The sequence below is a fragment of the Bos javanicus genome, chromosome 19 (genome assembly GCF_032452875.1).
Source record: "Bos javanicus breed banteng chromosome 19, ARS-OSU_banteng_1.0, whole genome shotgun sequence".
NCBI classification, from domain to species: Eukaryota; Metazoa; Chordata; class Mammalia; order Artiodactyla; family Bovidae; genus Bos; species Bos javanicus.
Window position 1 is genome coordinate 56,684,554 of NC_083886.1, and position 19,994 is coordinate 56,704,547.

The 19,994-nt window shown below is 50.1% G+C and overlaps 2 long non-coding RNA genes and 2 other non-coding genes across 5 annotated transcripts; 1 reads left to right on the top strand and 3 right to left on the bottom strand.

The window, feature by feature from the left end:
- Nucleotides 1-268: 268 nt before the first annotated feature.
- Nucleotides 269-4,764, bottom strand: LOC133232834 (uncharacterized). Of its 2 annotated transcripts, none has more exons than XR_009731485.1 (6): nucleotides 4,654-4,764; nucleotides 4,073-4,144; nucleotides 3,554-3,638; nucleotides 1,900-1,996; nucleotides 1,651-1,780; nucleotides 269-754 (listed from the first exon to the last, which is right to left on the bottom strand). It is a non-coding gene; the product is annotated as an uncharacterized LOC133232834 (long non-coding RNA). The 2 variants fall into 2 exon arrangements; XR_009731484.1 differs by having other exon boundaries at nucleotides 1,703-1,780; nucleotides 4,654-4,763.
- On the bottom strand, nucleotides 2,139-2,223 carry LOC133233123 (small nucleolar RNA R38). The gene has a single exon (XR_009731599.1). It is a non-coding gene; the product is annotated as a small nucleolar RNA R38 (small nucleolar RNA).
- Nucleotides 3,710-3,787, bottom strand: LOC133233121 (small nucleolar RNA R38). Its single transcript, XR_009731598.1, has one exon. It is a non-coding gene; the product is annotated as a small nucleolar RNA R38 (small nucleolar RNA).
- Nucleotides 4,765-5,906: 1,142 nt separating the features above from the next.
- LOC133232838 (uncharacterized) lies at nucleotides 5,907-19,452 on the top strand. Its single transcript, XR_009731488.1, has 2 exons — nucleotides 5,907-16,795; nucleotides 19,205-19,452. It is a non-coding gene; the product is annotated as an uncharacterized LOC133232838 (long non-coding RNA).
- Nucleotides 19,453-19,994: the final 542 nt, after the last annotated feature.

The window sequence follows — 19,994 nt, forward strand, 5'->3', positions numbered from 1 at the left end:
CGGGTGACTAAAAAAAACGACATATAGGATTTAACCACTATAGCAGCTACTTGAGAAAGCATGGCTTCCTGAGGCCTGGACCCCTTTCCCCCCATATTTTATTTTTTCCCTATTCCCATCACATCTGTAGTTAGCAAACCAGTCAATTGTATAAGATCGATTTAGTGAGAAGCTTTAAACTTTCATTTATAAAAGAATGTGCTGATGCACAGAAGAAATCATTGCTCTTACAACAGGTCTCAATCTGAAATCCACAAATGCTAGTAAGTCAACTTTTAAATGTTTTAATTTGCTTTAAAGTTAAGCCCAAGACACTGTAGAAACCCACTGAGAAATGTTTTTTTAGGCTCAACACCTGTTTCCCCTTAGTCTTCAACAGAGCGTGTACATGCAAGTTTCATTTTACAATCACTGCAGTCCCCCCACTGCACCAAGATCACCTAAATTCTGTGTGTGGTATTGCACATGTTCTTAGTTATACCTTAATTTACAAGAGGCAATCCTGAAGGAACTCATTCTAAGCCATCGATCATTTTCCTGTGTGTTTGTGTGTAAGGCAGGCTAGTGGGTCCCAAATGCCTCTTTCCAGGAGACGGTGCAAGGGCCCAGTAAAGAGCACCCACCAAGTGCTGGGGGCATTTATATTCAGACGCCCTCTGAAGTCAAACATACAGGTTCAGGGAATCCCCTGGTGGTCCAATGGTTAGGACTCGGCGCTCTCACTGCCAAGGGCCATGGTTCACGTGCGGCAGAACTGAAAAAACAAAACACAAAAAACCTCTCCAGGTTCACTTGGGTCCCGCACAACAGTCAAGTCTACTCAGCAGCAGACTGTGACCCAGCAGGCAGACCTTCCCACCTTCTGGCACGCCCTTTCACTATGTCTGCTCTAGGCTGTCGGCTGCTTGGACCAGTTTTCTAGTTCTTTAAATCCCACCCCAAATACAGCTTCCTTGGTGACCGAACAAATATGTGACCTTACATATGAAAAGCTGCACATACCTCCCAACTTCAGCGGAAAAGAGAGGCAATCTGTGCCCACTTCAAGCGTGGCATTTCAATGGGAACAAAGCCCAGTGCCACTCTGCTACTCTCCGGCTCACAAGCCAGCCATGCCATTCAGACAAGAGCTGGGCTAACCCCAGGAGAGTGCCCTGCATGAACAAGGCACCTGGAAACCATGCTAGTGCCATGGTACCCCTTCTTTCCTGAATGTCAGGATACAGTAAAAAGACGAGAGATCAGATAGCCCTGAAGTGTGCTCACTGCCACAGCCGGCATACATCTTCCATTGCCGTCTGTCTCAAAGAGCGCATTCATTTTCTTGAAATATGTGACAAGCACTCTTTCATTCCACAGTAAGAGCATAAGCCAAATCTGGGCCACTTGCCCATTTCTGCCACCTCTTATAGCCTGTGCCCTCAGAGCCAAAGGGTGACAAGGCAGCCCACCACTGGTTTTCAAGTGGCAGAGGGATGGGGCCCCAGGACTGGGGTCTTGGCAGGGTACATAAGCACAACTCCCTTTGGAGTGCGTTCCGTCTGATCCCTTGTAAAGCCTGAACTGCTTTTAAGAGCCCAGAGCCAGCCCCTTAAGCCTCAGAACAGATTGTTTTCCCTCAGTCGAGATGTTCAGACAGGGATAACTAACCATCACAGGCTTGCGGGGATTCTTTCGGACACGTAAGATAAAAACAGCTTACGTTACAAACAACGCGAGAGGAACGGTTTCACTTGCTTTAGGTAAAGCAGGTCGGTCCTGTTACACACGCTGTGGACACCTAGCAAAGAAAACAGACCTATGTCAAAGTCACCTTGCCACTCAGCACAACCCAAGGGCCGGGGGAAACAAAACGAACATCCACCCAGGCCTGTTCCAAAGGTTTTCTCTATTACACACAAGAGAAATTCCACATCGGGTCCAGGGCAGCCACCACAGCACTGCAGCCAGTGTCTTTTTCTGGAGTATCCTTTTCGGCCTCAAACTGAGGCTGTACCTGGCGGGGGGAAATTGCAAAGGAAAATTCAAGAAGGTCTACACAAGTATCTCTCGGATAGCTCATTGTTAATTCAGGCATTAAACAAACAAACAAACCAAATAAACCAGGCCTCAATTTTCTGTAAAGCAAACCTAGGAAACTGAGTCTCAGATATCCAGATTCCACACTCAAAGGCCTTTTTTCGGCCTTCAGACAGGGATAACTTCACATCATCATGGACTCAGCTCCCCACCCAGCTGCCAGTCCACAGCACTGACATCCACAGCACAAGCAAACCATGTTCTCCTTACCAAATTCCTTCCTTTCTCAGGAACTCATTCAATCTTATCTGCTTTATTAGAACGTGCTTTCCCTCACGGGCAAAAACTTTATATCTAGTGCCTAGCTGTACCCAGCGTCCCAGACCTGACACGGTGACAGTTCCTGTCCTTTTAAAGCCAGGGTCTCCCTGAGCACAAAGTGTCTAGTAGCCAAGTAAATCTTCCAGCATCTTTGAGCTGTCAGTAAAAATGTCTCAAACAGTGCAGATTACTTCTTCCAGCCAGACCACTGAAGGCCAGCTGCGCAAAGGGTGCCTGATGCCAAGAAAAATCAACACCAAGCAAGGTCACTTCTCCTTTGCTCACCTCTGTGTGCAAAACGATACTGCAGAGCGACCATGTGGCTTTCAGTTCTTTAAGATAGGGATTATAGATCTGCCCTGAGAGCTACTTAAAAATAGCCAGTACTATAACCTTGCTGTAATAAAAATCCCTGAGCTAAAAGTAGATCAGATCATCTCACTGTTCCTCCACATCTGCTCTTAAATGGCCACACGTGATCCTTGGGCCACACTCGTAGAGCCATCTCACCCATCTTAGCATGGCCGGAGGTGGGGTCCAGGAACATTCTATGGGTGCAGAGCCAGATCTGAAAAGCACCACTCCTGTCTTTTAGAGATGAAGAAACAAGGTTCTGGTGTGGTTACCTGCTAACAGGCTGAGACTGGAGTCTCAATCTAACAGTGGGTTTCAACTTTAACTCTACATTTTGGGTGGGGAGTTGTCGGGGTGGTGGGGGGCCTGTCATGTGCACTACAAGGCAATTAGGGGCATTGCCTGGATCCCAGCAACACCCTCCACCCCTAGTTGAGAACCACTAGTCGAACTCAATGACCAGCTGTTCAACTATATCTCACTAAAGCTTAATAAGAATGTCCCCCTTCCAAAATCACTTATAGCTATATTTTTATGGCTCTTAAAAAAAATAACCTAGTTGTGTAACTTTGGGCAAGTGAGCTCATTAATTCAGTTTACTTACTCGGGAGCAACATAGGGAAAACATCTACCTCATAGTGCTGTAACAATCACTGTGAGGGTACTTGGTGAGGGGTCTAGGAAAGAGTTCATACTACTTCTCTGGGCACTAAAAGGAAAAACTATTCAAGAAGGTCTACACAAGTATCTCTCAGATAGCTGTTAATGTCTGGGAAGACCCACACATCTCTGAAATCTAACAAGCCAACACTTAAAGGAACCATAATCTATGCAATTCTGTGAAAATTAAAACTCTTACCATTTATCTCATCACAAGGATCCTTACATCCCTGGATGATGGCTTTCTTGTGACTTTTTCAAAGCCCACAGCCTACATCTTTATTCTAAAAGAGAAATATGGATAACACATTAACAGGAACAAACTTATTCATTCCCAAGAACATAATTTAAAACGTTGAGCCTCAGCAAGTTAGAATTCCTCACAACAGAAGTCTTTTCAGACAGGGATAACTTTAAATCATCCTCAGCTCAACCAGTAAGGAACATTTCTAAATCTCAATCAACTTTAAAGCTCAAGTTCCAAGTCTCCCTTTTACCCGTGAATGCAGTGGCATCCACTTTGGTTTCAAAGAGCGACACCTAGTGGCCCCAATTACACTGGCACAGAGACCATCCTCATTTCTGGATTCTGGGTAGGACCCCCAACTGGTCCTGAGTCAGCCAGGATTCAGAGCTGCGGTGTGTGGCAGGCTTTAAGACCATCTCGGCTTTCTCATTTCTGTTGCCCACCCAAGTTCCTGCCTACATGCATCCTTACCTATTTCAGACTTCCATTCGTTACTTCTAAGCAGGTCTGCTGCTCACCGTCTCTGCAGATGCCAAAGAAAGCCTGTGGAGAATAAAAACGTAAGCATGTTAAGGGTCGCTATAAAACTGCAGCCTTCCAAACAAAGTCTACCACGCCACTGATTATCAGCTGTAGAATTAAGTGAAAATTGATTGGGGCTGTCCTCTACGCTCTCCAACAGGAAGCCAAGTATTTAGACGTTAATACCCTGGATGCGAGCTTGCCCCGTGGGAGGACCTGGGGGCCAGCAGGGCCGCTGAGCCTGGAAGCTCAGCGCTTGGGTGGCCGTGAGGCCTGGGAGGTGCGCAGGATGGAAGAGACGCTCTCCCCCAGGAGGGACGCTCCGATGCCAAAGGTGGGCTTGGGCTCTCTCTCCCTTCAGTAACAAAAACTCACACCCTTTGGAAAGTGTTTTCTCACCTCAGTTAATCCTCCCAACCACCTATGGGGGTGGGGGTTGGGGGAACCAGGCCTAGCGTCACTATTTCGCCTTCAAGCAGCGGAAGGCCAAGTATGCTAGCGCCGTATCAAGGAATAAGCTGTTTACCCACCTCCACAGCCTTCCCTCGGCCAAAGAGCCGAAGTTGCTGGCCTTGCTGGAACCACAGCGAGGAAGCCATGACTTCCAGCCATGCAGCCCGCATCGGAAGAGGGGGCGGGTTTCCGCCTGCGCGCAAGTCTTCACGGAAGTCTCGCGCGAACTCTCGCGCTATTGAGAAAGGGCTACTGGGAAATGTAGTGTGATCGACGGCCGCTGAGGGGCGCCCGAGGTCCCGAAGCCCGGGTAAAATGGTGGCCGCCACTGGGGACAGTAGAGAGCCCAGGGCGGGAGGCTTGCTCTGTATAGAAACCCCGGCGGCTAGAAAACGAAGACCGACGGTCGTTTCGGTCACAAAGTCGCTATCTGTTGAGTGAACAGGCTGTCCCTGGCCGAGACTGGCTGGATGGTGGAGGCCGCAGAAAGTTCGAGGGGACTTCCAGAGGAACGACTGAGGGAGCTCGGGCCCCGCCGGACTTCGTAGTTAATTGCTCGACGGATTTTATTAGAGTCATGGAGGGGGTGGTTACGTTAGTGAAGGAAAAGGAGATTCCCGGGGAATTCGTTGTTCGACGTCCCGCTCCGTTGCTCTTAGTTGGGGCGCGGGCGGCAGAGGGCGCCCGAGAGCGACGCATCGGGCCGGGCCGGGCCGGGCCAGGCTCGAAATTCCCCTGAACCCCAGGGGCGCCATGCAAAAATAATTATACTTTACGAAAAGAACAGAGTAGTGTAACACCGTCTGCTACTGCTGAGGGCTGTTTTTCAGGCAGTCACCCCGGCTTTAGTTTTGAAATTGTAAAAGGGCAAAACAACGACTAGAGTCAGAGCCAGAATGTATACCTATTTGGAAATTAAATGTGAGGACTTCCCTGGCAATCCAGTGATTGACTCTGGGCTTCCAGTGCAGGAAACACTGGTTCGATCCTTGGTCAGGGAACTAAGATCTCACGTGCCGCATGTCCTACGACAGATAGTAATAATAATCATAATAGTAAAGTTGCAAGACCACGAAGCCTTTTCTACATCACCCTTTCCCCATTCTCACCAGCCCTTTAGCAATGATCTCAGTGGCATTTAAGTCTGGATTAAATTGTTCTGTGTGTAGTAATATGTTTCGGGGACTTATTTTCAAGTTACCACATTTGTTAATGTTTGCCTTCCTTAATTTGATTGTAAGCTCTTCAAGGCAGAAGTCTAATTTGTTGTTTTTTTTTTTAATTCTTCACAGACCTAGTTGGTATTCCACTGCCTCTGCTCACAGTAAGTACTCCACAAATACAATCATTAACTCCGCAATAGCTCCAATTGTGTGAAATTGGCCCCTAAGTTTCTCTGTTTTACCCTTGAAGACAAATTATTTTGTACAATACCAAAAGAAAGAATGAGGTCTCTCCCCGCAGACTAAATGTATTTCAGGCTCTAAGTGTGGAATTTGCCAAAAGCTGCTTGTGTGTAGGCAGGTGATCTGCTGGCAAAACAATAATGATAGCTAATGCTTTATAGCACTTACTGTGAGACATTCACTCCTTGAGTACTTTATGGATATTAATTTGTTTCATCCTCACCACTGCATGGTGAAGTGCGTTATCACTACTCCTGTTTTTACAAATGGGGAAAGAGGAACATTGAAATGTTATGTAACTTGCCCCAGTTCACACACTAGTAACTGGTGGAATTGGGGTTTGATCCTAGCTTGTAGAGTCTGTACTTTTACAATGAAGTTATACTGCACTGTGAGTATGTATATATAAATTGATCTTATATAGAAGGGTTTGGGGTTGTGGGGGAGGGGAAGGAAAACAGATTTTGTGTGTTTCCATGGGCGGTTAGGGATGAAACTGACAAGTGGGATGTGGATGATGGGCACCTGTTCCAGTTCCCAGCCATTTTCTGGCAGGAAGAGTGAGGATGAGAGACTGCAGGAGCTGATCTGTGAAAGACCGAGGGCTCTGGGCTCCTGCGGGGCTGTCTGAAAAAGTGAAAATGTTAGTCACTCAGTTGTGTTGACTCTGCAATCCCATGGACTGTAGCCTGCCAGGTTCCTCTGTCCATGGGATTTCCCAGGCAAGAATACTGGAGTTGGTTGCCATTACCTTCTCCAGAGGATGTTCCCAACGAAGGGATTGAATCCGGGTGCCCTACATTGCAGGCAAGGGGCTGTCTTGGGTCCCAGACCAATTGCCACCCAGTGTGCAGTGAGGGCTGTTCATCCCAGCTCTGGAAGGGCCACTGTGCCAGAGGACACAGTGGAGCTTTCACACCTGACAGGGCCCTTGGTAGAACAACAGCAGGCTCACGGCGGATGGGGTGTCACGGGCTGCTGGGCTGTGGCCAAGTGCCTGAGCAAAACGCAGCGAGCCCTTGTGCCCGAGTACGTGTCAGGTGCACTGCACAGGCCACCCGGAAATAACCGGGAAACACACAATGCGCCAGCGTTCCTGAATGAGGGCAAGGGCTCAGAGCTATTGAGAGGGGAATGCTAATGTTGTTGTGACTTCATTTGCTGGTGAGCTCTAGGACATTTGAATTTTACATTATTCAAGGCCAGTGTAGACCTATATTTGTTACATGGAGAGTCACACAGTCTAGAGATAAATGACAGAAGTAGATCAGAAGCTTTACAGGGCAGGAGTCCCCAGGGCTGTGCAGGGACCTTGGCTCTGATTGCAGAGGGGAAATCTGGTCAGCTGACCTGCTGCGCTCAGGCAGTCAGCTCACGGAGTTCCATTCACTGATAGGATTTCAGTTCAGTTCAGTCGCTCAGTTGTGTCTGACTCTTTCCGATCCCATGGACTGCAGCACGCCAGGCTTCCCTGTCCATCACCAACTCCCAGAGTTCACCCAAACCCATGTCCATTGAGTTGGTGATGCCATCCAACCATCTCATCCTCTGTCGTCCCCTTCTCCTCCCACCTTCAATCTTTCACAGCATCAGGGTCTTTTCAAATGAGTCAATTCTTCACATCAGGTGGCCAAAGTATTGGAGTTTCAGTTTTAGCATCAGTCCTTCCAATGAATAGTCAGTACTGATTTCCTTTAGGATGGACTGGTTGAGTCTCCTTGCAGTCCAAGGGACTCTCAAGAGTCTTCTCCAACACCACAGTTCAAAAGCATCAATTCTCCGATGCTCAGCTTTCTTTATAGTCCAACTCTCAACATCCATACATGACTACTGGAAAAACCATAGCTTTGACTAGATGGACCTTTGTTGGCAAAGTAATGTCTCTGCTTTTTAATATGCTCTCTAGGTTGATCATAACTTTTCTTCCAAGGAGTAAGCATCTCTTAATTTCATCGCTGCAGTCAACCATCTGCAGTGATTTTGGTGCCCCCAAAAATAAAGTCTGACACTGTTTCCACTGTTTCCCCAAATATTTGCCATGAAGTGATGGGACCAGATGCCATGATCTTAGTTTTCTGAATGTTGAGCTTTAAGCCAACTTTTTCACCCTCTTCTTTCACTCTCATCAAGTGGCTCTTTAGTTTTTCTTCACTTTCTGCCATAAGGGTGGTGTCATCTGCATATCTGAGGTTATTGATATTTCTCCTGGCAGTCTTGATTCCAGCTTGTGCTTCATCCAGCCCAGGGTTTCTCATGATGTACTCTGCATATAAGTTAAATAAGCAGGGTGACAATATACAGCCTTGATGTACTCCTTTTCCTATTTGGAACCAGTCTGTTGTTCCATGTCCAGTTCTAACTGTTGCTTCTTGACCTGTATATAGATTCCTCAGGAGGCAGGTCAGGTGGTCTGGTATTCCCATCTCTTGAAGAATTTTCCAGTTTGTTGTGATCCACACAATCAAAGACTTTGGTGTAGTCAATAAAGCAGAAGTAGATGTTTTTCTGGAACTCTCTTGCCTTTTTGATGATCCAATGGATGTTGGCAATTTGATCTCTGGTCCCTCTGCCTTTTCTGAATCCAGCTTGAACATGTGGAAGTTCACGGTTAATGTACTGTTGAAGCCTGGCTGGGAGAATTTTAAGCATTACTTCACTAGCGTGTGAGATGAGTGCAATTGTGTGGTAGTTTGAGCATTCTTTGGCATTGCCTTTCTTTGGGATTGGAATGAAAACTGACCTTTTCCCAGTCCTGTGGCCACTGCTGAGTTTTCCAAATTTAAGACTTGGTATTATTCAAAAACTGTCTTCCCAGGTGGCTCAGTGGTAAAGAATCCACCTGCCAATCTGCCTCCAGGAGACCCTGGAGATGTGGGTTCAATCCCTGGGTGGGGAAGAGTCCCCTGGGAAAGGAAATAGCAACCCGCTCCAGTATTCTTGCCTTGGAATTCCCGTGGATAGAGGAACCTGGTGGGCTATAGTCCATGGGGTTGCAAAGAGCGGGACACAACTGAGCAACTGAGCACACACATTTGAAACCCACATTAATAGAAAAGAGTCTTTAAATATTGAGGTTAATGTCTTAACTGGAAAGTTGTGTTTACTTTTATGAATAAGAACACGAAGGAGGAGCAGTATTTCCCGAGCAGTTGGCTGCTTACATGGGGAGCAGTTTCGCCAGTGATATTCCCACCTGTGTGGCAGGCACCCTTAGCCCCACCACTGCCCGTCCTCCATGTGACGAACACCGCAGAGCTGCTGGGAGGCAAGCCCCGTCTCTGCCCCAAGGAGTGAGTCTTGAATAGTCTGCACCAGGCCCATGAGAAATCTCTTCCCTTCACCAGGAGTTGGTTTAGAAAATGATCTGCAGTGCAGTTCTGCCACATTTGGGAAGGTTTTCTAGTTTTGAAAAACAACAGCCTGCCTTCTGGTTTTGGGACCCCATGAAGTAATGCCTGAGAGCATGGAAGCCATCCTGTGTCCGAAAGGGCTGCTTCCTAGGAAGAGCGGAAAGTCGGCAGTGATGGACAGAACAAGCTTGAGTCCTGGAAGATGCTTTTGAGCTGCTGGAGAAGCCAGTCCCGATGTCCCCAGCCTTTAGACCTTTAGTTTGATTCAGAGACACATGTTTTTACATGTCAATATTTCTAAATGTGGGAGGCATCCTGTGAGCACTGGCATCTTAGTTTGAGTGAAATACAGAGTGGGAGATTTTAAAAAAGAAACCTCCTTATTGTTTAAGCCATCTTAAGCTGGGTGTTCATTAGAATGATATGACTCCAAATGATAGGACTGACATATCCCAAATCATCCTCTCTTTTTTGTTGGTAATTATTCTCGGGAAGAATGGGCCATGGCAAAATAAAGACGAACTGACACGATCAAATTACCATCCTGAAAAAAATAATAGCTGGTGTACAGTGTTGACTCCATGCTAGGCACTGTTTTAAGTGCCTTTAAAAAAAAAAAAAAAAAAAACACTTTATATACTGAACCTCTGTAGTGGTCCACTGGATCTGCCTGCCAATGTAGTAGACACAGGTTTGATCCCGTGTCTAGGAAGTCTCCACATGCCGCGGGGCGACCGAGCCCATGCACCACAACAGAGTAGCCCCCTGCTCGCCACAGCTAGAAACAGCCCATATCCAGCAATGAAGACCTAGCACAACCAAAGATAAATAAATAGAAGAATATATATATTTTTAAAAACCTCTTTAATTGAGATATGAGTGACATACAAAAAGCTGCCCAAATTTAATGTATAAAACTTGATGACCCTAACCACCTTCAGTTGGCTATTTCATTTGACTCTCACAACAGCTCTGTCATTATCCTTCCGTTTTTCAACTCAAGTGCAGAAAAATGAAAGTCATTAGTGTGTGAAGGCACTGGGAACTCAGTTGAGCCTCCAGACCTATGGTCCTAACCATTGTGCTGGGTTTCCTGGAAAGATACACTGTAACAGTGGCTCATGTTTTGCTAACTCCAGTGATTTTAATTCATCCAGCTCGAAAGCATATCCTCAAAGCACAGAGGATATTTTCCACTTCAGTTTCTCAGGACTGTGAAAGAGGGCCACAAATCCCGTTCAGCAGAAATCTGGAACCATTGCACAGAGCTTTTAACTTTCTGGAGAAGAAACAGGACAACATGTACCCTGTTTATTGAGAATGGATGACCTTGAGTTGCAGTGGATTCCTTCCTGTGGTGACCAGTAGCACACGTTTCATTTGCCTGCTCTGCAGATCTGTTGCCGCTCATAAAATTATTGCTTAATAGGCTCTTTAAAAATAAGTGAATTTGAAGGATACATAATATGCCATTGACCTTTCCTCCTGTTTTCTGGACATGACTCCCCTTCCCAGAAACCCCTTCTCATAACTGCTGCAGCACCTGCTCTCATGCTGTTTGTTTCCTTTGCCTGGACATTTCCTTCCCTTTGTCCTTCCCTTTGTGCGTATCAAGTCCCGACTCATGCTTCAGCATCTCCTTTGCAAAGTCTGACCTGAGATGCTCAGACAGTCCCCTAGCTCCTTCCAGTGTTCCCACGGTTGGCTGATGTAGCACATGCTCTGCGACCAAGCGGACCTGGAGTCGGGTCCCAGCTCTGCTGATGTGAGCTAAATAACCCCTGGCAGATGACTTCACCTCTCTCTGATAAGAGGCTCCTTATCTGCAGCAGGAGGAGGTGGAGGCTCTCACGAACCCGGTAGGACCGTTTAGGACTGTGCGTGCAAAGCACCTAGCATGTGCAGGGAAGCACACAGTGAGTGGAGCTCTTATTATGTGAACATCCTTCTTTTAATACCCAGTATTTTATGATCCCAGCACTTCATGGGAAATAGATGGGGAAACAGTGGAAACAGTGTCAGACTTTATTTTTCTGGGCTCCAAAATCACTACAGATGGTGACTGCAGCCATGAAATTAAAAGACGCTTACTCCTTGGAAGGAAAGTTATGACCAACCTAGATAGCATATTCAAAAGCAGAGACATTACTTTGCCAACAAAGGTTCGTCTAGTCAAGGCTATGGTTTTCCTGTGGTCATGTATGGATGTGAGAGTTAAACTGTGAAGAGAGCTGAGCGCTGAAGAATTGATGCTTTTGAACTGTGGTGTTGGAGAAGACTCTTGAGAGTCCCTTGGACTGCAAGGAGATCCAACCAGTGCATTCTGAAGGAGATCAGCCCTGGGATTTCTTTGGAAGGAATGATGCTAAAGCTGAAACTCCAGTACTTTGGCCACCTCATGCTAAGAGTTGACTCATTGGAAAAGACTCTGATGCTGGGAGGGATTGGGGGCAGGAGGAGAAGGGGACGACAGAGGATGAGATGGCTGGATGGCATCGCTGACTCGATGGACGTGAGTCTGAGTGAACTCCGGGAGTTGGTGATGGACAGGGAGGCCTGGTGTGCTGCGATTCATGGGGTCACAAAGAGTCGGACACGACTGAGTGACTGATCTGATCTGATTTTATGATAATTTGTTTTCATGTCTGGCTTTTCCACTAGACGGTAAGCAAGACAAGAGTCAAAGCTTTATTCTTGTTTGTTTGCTTTTTTAACTCTTTAAGTCATCTTTATTGAGGCATAATTTACATACAATAAAATGCATCCATTTAAAAATGTACAGTGCAGTAGTCCCATAAGTGTATACACCTATGCAGCCACGACCCCTTCGTGGTTTAGAACATTTTCACCCCCCAGAGATCCCCTTCACACCCTTTTACAGTCAATCTCCATCCAGCCCTGGCCCCAGACAGCCACTGATCTGCTTTGTGTCACTACAGCTTCGTTTTGCCCATTCTAGAATTTCATATGAATAGAATCCTACAGCAGGTACTCTTTTGTGTCTGGTTTCCCTCAATTACCCATGCTGTAGCTCGTAACAGTCGTTCATTTCCTTTTTAATTACTGAGTATTAGTCCGTCAGATAAATATACCTCAATATTTTTATCCATGCACATGTTGATGGACATTTGGGCTGTTGGAACTATGATTAATAAAGCTGCAATGAACATTTTTATACAGATCTGTCTGTGGACATAAGTTTTCATTTCTCTTGGATAACTGCAAGGGAAACTGCCAAACTGGTATCTCCAGTGGTTTGCGTTGCTTACATTCTCCCAAGCAATGTGTTTCAGAGTTACGCTGGTTCCGCACCCTCAGCAGGACCTGTTATGGTCAGTCTTAACGCTAGCCATTCTTGTGGGCGTGTTGCAGTATCTCACTGTGGTCTTAACATGCATCTCCCTGTTGACTGTGATGTTGAGCATCTTTCTGTGTATATTGGCCCTACGTATACTTCTTTATGACGAGTCTATTAAAACCCTCCCTTTTTTATTGGCCTATCATGTTACTGACTTGTGAAAGTTCTTTATATATTCTGGACACAAGTCCTGTCTCAGATATTTGCTTGGGAGATACTTTCTCCTAGTCTTTCCGGTTTTGATTTAGTCCAGTTTACCCATTTTGTTTTTATGGTTAGTGCTTTCTATTTTCTATCATCAAGATTTCCCTTTCTCTGTTGAATCACCTTTGTCCTGTCTTTGGATCCCATCAATCTGTGTGTATGTCCTTTGGAACTGCCTCCTCCGCCGCCCACCCCTCCGCCCTGCCACACTGTCTTGAACTCTGATGGTGCCTCCTCACCCTAGTAAGACCGCCGTGGTCTGCATGTTCTGCCCCCTGCCCCCCCGCCGCAGGCAGGGAACTGTCTGAGGCAGATGCCCAGGAAGTCGTGAGGTCACCATCCTGTGTGCTGCCTGTCGTCAAGTGTCTGTTTCTTATATTTTGCTCAGTTTTCTAGTTGTTTGTGGCAGGAAGTCTTAATTCACTTTGGCATCCACAGTGCCTGGCACACAGACACTCCATAAATGTCTGTTGAGTGAGCGAGTCCTTGTTAGCACCTCCAGACACAGTCCATTAGAGTCTCTTGATTGGGAGAAGTTCTGGGGCCCCCAGAGGTCATCTGATTGGTCCCCTTCATCTTAGTAGTTCTTTTCCTGAGGACAGCCGTTAATCCTTTCCGTCGCCAGTGCCAGCCCACCTGATTCCCACACATGCCTGTTAAATGGGGAGGTGGAGGTCCAGAGAAGGAACCGTCACGTGGTCAGGCAGTGTCTGGCTGGCAGAACTGGGCCTGCCAGGCCGAGGTCTTGGTCTTGTTCTAACTGGAAGGGCAGGCACTGTCTCTTTCTTCGCTGTCTCACTCCCAACACCTAATACAAGATTTGTATGTTGCAGGCTCCCAATATGTGCTTGTCAAATAAACAAGCAAGTGAATACATTAATAGTCTCCTTTAATGCTTAATTCAGCTGGCTTCTGCACGTGACATTAAGTGGATGTGTGTGTCTTCACCAAAGAATGGGATTGGCTCTTCCCACTTAGGCTCACAGGTCATAGTCATGGGTTACTTCTGTTTTCATTTTCTGTCCACCCTCTAGGCTTAGTCCCCACTAGGGGGCATGTGCATCCCTCAGAGAGGGTCTATAGTCCTTATGTACCAGGACTCATTTCCAGTTTAAGTCAGGGGCTCCCTCTCAAAGCCACCTGCTCGAAGCCCTCCCCCTCCTCCAGCTCCCCCTCCAGCCAGGCTGCTGGCTGTGTCCTCTCTCTCTGCCCTGGTTGAAGGGGACAGCAGATTGGCAGTGGCTTTGAGTGCTGGCCTGTCTGTCTGTCACCCCTGCTGGTGGCCACTGCCTCCTCCCTGAGAGGATGACAGATCCTGCAGAGCCCGCTCTCCTTTCCCCTGTCAGCTGGCAAGCAAGGACTAGCCATTTCAGAACCATGGGTTGAACCTTGAACCATGGGTTCCAGAAGAGAGAGCACACAGATAATCCTGGCAGAGCCCTCCCGGCCCACCTGCAGAGGCACCGCCCAGGCCAGGCCACGACTGGTTCCCTGGGCCTGGAGGCCGGGTCACCCTGGCTTTCCTCAAGACTCAGGCCCTTCCTGCCCTGCCAGCTCATGAGCTCCGGTATCACATTGCCCGAGCGCAGGTCCTGGCTTTGCCACCAGCTGTGAGTGACCTTGAATGAGTTCTGTGAACCTCACTTTCCTTATTGGGTCAATGAAGTTAACAGCAGTTCCTGCCTCATAAATGAGACAGTGCTTATAAATAAAGCTCTTGGCACAGCGCCTGGCACAGAGTGTTTGAGACCTATTAGCCATTATTATTAATAGTAGTAGTATCATTATCATCATCAAAGTAAATCTCAGTATCAGCCACTTGGCTCTTCTTCTGTTGAGGCTCTATCTCAAGGTCTTGAGCTTCTCTAGCAGTGGGGCGCCTGCAGAGGGGGCCCGGGAGCAGCGGGGCCAGCTGGACCCCCTGCTGTTGTGTCATCGTGGCTGCCTCAGATGGGGCCGTGTCCCACCAGTCTAAGACTGGGCCTCTGCTCTCTGCCCCCGCCCAGGACCGTCTTGTCCGTAGACATACAGTCACACATTTGGGATGGGCCGGTACTCTCCCCGGTTGCTTCTGCACCCCAGGGTCATGCCAGACGCAGCTGCTGCGGCTGCCTCCCTTGCTCCCCCGCCCCACCCCCGCTGCCTCATAAGTTCTCTGGTCGTGTCCCAGTCTCCCAGGCTCCAGGAGAGACTGGCAGCGGCACTGAGCCTCAGCTGCAGAAGTCGCAGACGACAGCACCTCCTTGCCTCCTGCTGCTGCCCTCGGCTGCCCTGCAATTCCTAGCAGCCTTTTCCCTGTCACTCAGGCTTCCATGGCAGGGAGATTAGCATTCAGACAGAGGGTAGAAGAGCATCAGGGCAACTGCCGCCTGTCTTCTCTGGAGCTAAGAAGCGGAGCCTCTTGGGGGGCAGGTGTCCAGGCCAGGACCGTCCCTACCCCCTGGAGGTTGGGATGGGGTTCTAGGTACCCAGAAGCGACAGCAGCAGGCTCTTGTACCGTCTCACTGGGTGCTGGGTCTTACTTGGTGGCCCCCACCCAGCAGTGCCACCCTCTACTCTTTATTTCAGAGTTGCCAAGTGCCCGGTGGTCGTCTATGTGGAAAGACAGGCCAGGAGGGCTCTGGGAAAGAGGGGAGGGACTCTAGCTGTTAGATTTACCTAATGATTGTTCTATAATTGTTCAGTAACTGACAGTTTACAAACACAATCCCACTAGCTCACATATATTGAACACTTAGTAACGTGGTAAGCACGCTACTGCTGCTGCTAAGTCACTTCAGTCGTGTCCGACTCTGTGCGACCCCATAGACGGCAGCCCAGCAGGCTCCCCTGTCCCTGGAATTCTCCAGGCAAGAACACTGGAGTGGGTTGCCATTTCCTTCTCCACGCTACACACATTATCTAATTTAACATCAATCCTGTGAGACAGGAAACTAACACTATTACCTCCGTGCTATAGATGAGGAAACAGGCACAGAGACGTTCAATAACGTACCCAAGGCCACAGAAGTATGAAGTGGCAGTGGAGTCAAGATTTCAACCTGGTGCTCTGACCCTGGGCTCCTCGTTCTCAAATCCTTGATCATTATTTACTAACAGCCCACACCCTGGACCAGGAGGGACCCAGCTCTCTCTCTTGAGTCTCCCCTTAATCCCCTCCCTCTTGTTACAGCTGATCTACCAAGCCCCTGAACTTTTCTGCTCTCATATCCAAGCAGCAGCTCTTACCAAGGAAATGGGAGAGAGACGGACTCAGCTTCTTGGGAACACTGGGTCCACACACCCCCGCCCCCCCCCTCCACGGGCTTCAACCCAGCTGCTGGGACGGGAGATAGTGGGCCGAGGAAAGGGCGCCTCGGCCCCGGGCAGCCTCCTGAAGAGGAGTTCTCGGCCGAGGGTGGCAACTCTGCAATAGGAGCTGCCAGCATGCAGACTGTGCAGAGCCCAGGGGTGGGAGAGCCCTGAGAATAAGAGGCGAGCGTGGGCCGGGCGTGTGGGGAAGGTGTAAACACAATCTGCTCCCACCAAAGCCAGCCTGCTCCCTGGGGGAGAGAGCCCCTCCCAGCCAGCCCACATGGCACCCCAGCTGCCAGGGCCTGGGCAGCCTCCAAGCCCGGCAGACACCTCCCCCCACCTCCAGCAGCCCCTTCCTCTTGCTTTCCCTCCCTTCTTCCGGCTAATGGTCCCCAGGGGCGCCTTCACCTCCTGGGCAGGCTCTGAGAACAGGGCTGCAAAGGGGTGTCACTCTGTGGATGTGTGTCTGGGCGGTGAGCCAGCCCCGGTACAGGGAGCCGACCTTGCTCTGACAGTTCCTCAGCCCAGTGGAAGGAGACAGGCAGAGAGCGGCAGCCAGGATGAAGTGACAGGAATATGGCAAAGAGATTAGAGAATGAACGCAAAGGTAGGATCGGGGAGCACAGGCCAGGTCCTGGGAACAGTGCCCTCTGGCCCTCAGCCTGTGAGTCCTGCCACCAGGACGCTGATGCCTCTCAGAGAAAGACAGGCTGACGAGAGCTGAGACAGGTGGTCACGAACTTGCGGCCCATATCAGGCGGGCAGTGGGGCTCTGACTCAGCTCCAGCACGGAGCTCCTTCCCCTGGTGCGACCCTTACCCTGCCTCCGCCCTGCCCTACTTTTTGAGGCTCCCACGGAACTGCCAGGCTCCCTGCAGCAGGCTGTGCCTCCTCCCTGTCCCTTGAGAGTGGGTTCCCCGAGTCTGCTGCATCTCAGCCTTCCCTGCTGTCTACAGAAGCTCCTCTTTCTTGAAAGTCAGGGAGCAGGGCTGGCCAGGCAGAGGCCTCGCTCCTGGTGGGAGGGTGAGCAGTTGGGGCTGGAGAGGGAGGAGAGATGCACGTGGGAGGAGGGGGGCTTAGGAAAATGAATGGCCGCAAGGCAGTGGGCAGCAGCTGCCTGCCGGGTCTGCGCCTGGATCTCAGGGAGCAGAAGCGGAAATCTGCTTTTATCTCCACTCGGGATCAGGCAGGATCGTAAAGAGAGAGAAACGGCAGAGCAGCTGGGGGCAAAGGAGGCCACCGCCGCCGCTACTGAGCAGTCAGCAGACTGACAAAAACAAGTGTCACGCTTCTCCCTTCCCACACGCTACTGCCCAGTTGGAACACAGGCTCGCATGCATGCGCGCGCGCGCACAGAACAAGCTGTGGGTTGCTTCCATCCAGCTGCAGGCAGACACCTCATAGACCCAGCTGGCCCTTCCTAGTGATCGGTTCAGCAGAGCCGCCAGCAGGGTGAGCTCTGGGGAGCTCTGGGGACCGGGCAGCGGCAAATGTCACAGGACGTGAGTGCCACTGCCGCCAAGTGACACCATACAGCTCTGGACGAGCTGAGCTGCCAGCGATGGGTGGCCAGGCCAGCGAAACCGCTTCTTCCCCTGAGCAGCTACAGGTTCCAGGTGGTTTCAGGAGGCTTGCACCCCTCCTCCTTATGAGCCTGGGGTCCCCCACTTTCTGGCTGAGTGACGCTGGGTAAGTCAGCGAACCTCTCTGCGAGTTTCCTCTGTTTCTGAACCGTGGATGATCGCGTGACCAGCCTGCATGGGTTATTGTGAGGGTTCAGCAGAGGACGACAGGCAGCCCCTCCTCGGCAAACGTGAGCCATGGCTGTCCCTCACTTCTGGAGTCCCCTCACTCCTTACTGTTCCCTCCTGTCACCCCCTAGGTGGCAAGAGTTGCCCCAGAGTTAACAGGGCTGGGGCACCCCACTGAGTCCCTCTCTCTGGGTCTTCTCCGAGGAAGGGAGCCTGTCCCAGAGCTCAAGACCTCCGGCCCTCCCACCTGCCTGACCAGGCTCACTTCTCCAGGAGCCCCACACTAGGGCCTAGGGTGGTGCAGACCAGTGGTCCGGGCCAAAAGGGGAGTCTACCTTCTCGACAACTGCTTTCCCTGGTTCCCGTCCTGCAGCTGCTGCTTCCAGCACATCGTCCTTCCGGGGTGGGGGGCACGCTGGGACTTGAGCTGAAAGAGAAAAACCAGCTGATGGGCTGGCTCTCCCATCCCAGAGCGGGGGCTTGCATTACAGAGTGGGCATCCCAGAGTGCCACCTCCCTAAGAAGTCCTCTAGACAGCCCTCAGGCCCCCAGCAGGACCACCACCTCATCCCCAGGCCTAGAAAATGCTGTTGAGATGACCCCTCATTCTCTTAAAACTAACCCTTACGTTGTGACCTGGAACACAACAGGCTCCGGGAAGGAGGCACCGGAAGGAGTCCACCCTCCTACGCTCAACCTCCGACGTGACCACAGCCTGACCCACTCCCATGCGGCCAGGCTTTGTGGACTCTGTGTCCTTCTCGCCTTGTCCCCAGCCCTGCCCTCTGCCCTCGAGGCTGCAGACCCTGCCCTACCTGCTGTGGCCAGCTGATCCCAGGCCCTGGGGCTGAGCTCCGCCTCAAGAGACCAGGGCTTACTTCAGAGGCTCTTTCTCCCTAAACAGGAAAGAATATGGAGTCAGAGGACTGGGGGGGATGACCCGCCCCTGTTTCCAGTCTTTTTCTCCCAGCCCTGCACCTAGAGATTCACCCTACAATAGAGGAACAGGAGCCCCCCGCTCCCAGAAGCTAGTTGGAATTAACAACAGTGGAATTGGAGAGCAGAAATTTCCCATCTACCACCGCCCCCCGCCCCACTCCCCACTTCCAGGCGAGCCTTCCGTGGACCCGCTGTCTGCGAGAGGGGTAGATGGGAGGCCAGTTTCTCCAGTTAGCTGAGTCCCGAGGAGTTAACAGTCCTGGCAAGGCCACAGCAGACCAGGCCCGGCCAGATGGTCCCAGATTTGGCCTTTTCTCTCCTGACAGGAGCTCCAGGGGCATTTCATGTGGAGGAGGTGGACTCTGAAGTCAGAGACCTGCCAGTCCCACGTCAACCACAAACTGGGCGGACAACCTCTAGCAAGTCCTTTCCATCTCCCTCTCCCTCCGTTTCCTGCAACACTGACAAAAGCCAGAAATACTTGAAGGGCCGGACCTCTGGGGCCAGGGACTCTTTTGAGTGAGTTAATGTATGAGAGCCCCCCAGGGAAGAATAAAGCAGTGATGTCATAACAGCAAGAGAGAACCTGGTGTTAATTGAGCAGTTACTCTGTGCCAGTGCATTATAATGGTTATCTCACTCAAACTTCACAGAGACCTTGCAACCTCTCTGTTATTAATCTCAGTTTACATATAAATAAAAGATTACATAATTCGCTCACAGGCTCTCAGTAAGAGGGGAGGTGGGATTTAAACTCAGGCTGCCCCACTCCAGGCTTCCCTGGTGGCTCAGTGGTAAAGAATCCACCTGCCAATGAAGGAAACATGGGTTTGATCCCTGGGTCGGGAAGATCCCCTGGCAGAGGAAACGGCAACCCACTCATTGCCCAAGAAAGCCCATGGGCAGAAGAGCCTGGTGAGCTACAGTCCATGGGGCTGCCCAGTGTCGGACACGACAGCCACTGAGCATGCATGCCTGCCCCACGCTAGACCCAAACCCCACAGTGAGGACCAGGGCACTTTCCTGGAGGACCAGTGGTTAAGACACTGCCTTCCAGTGCAGGAGGTACAGGCTGGATCCCCAGTCGGGGAACTAAGAGGAAGGGCATCACAGAAA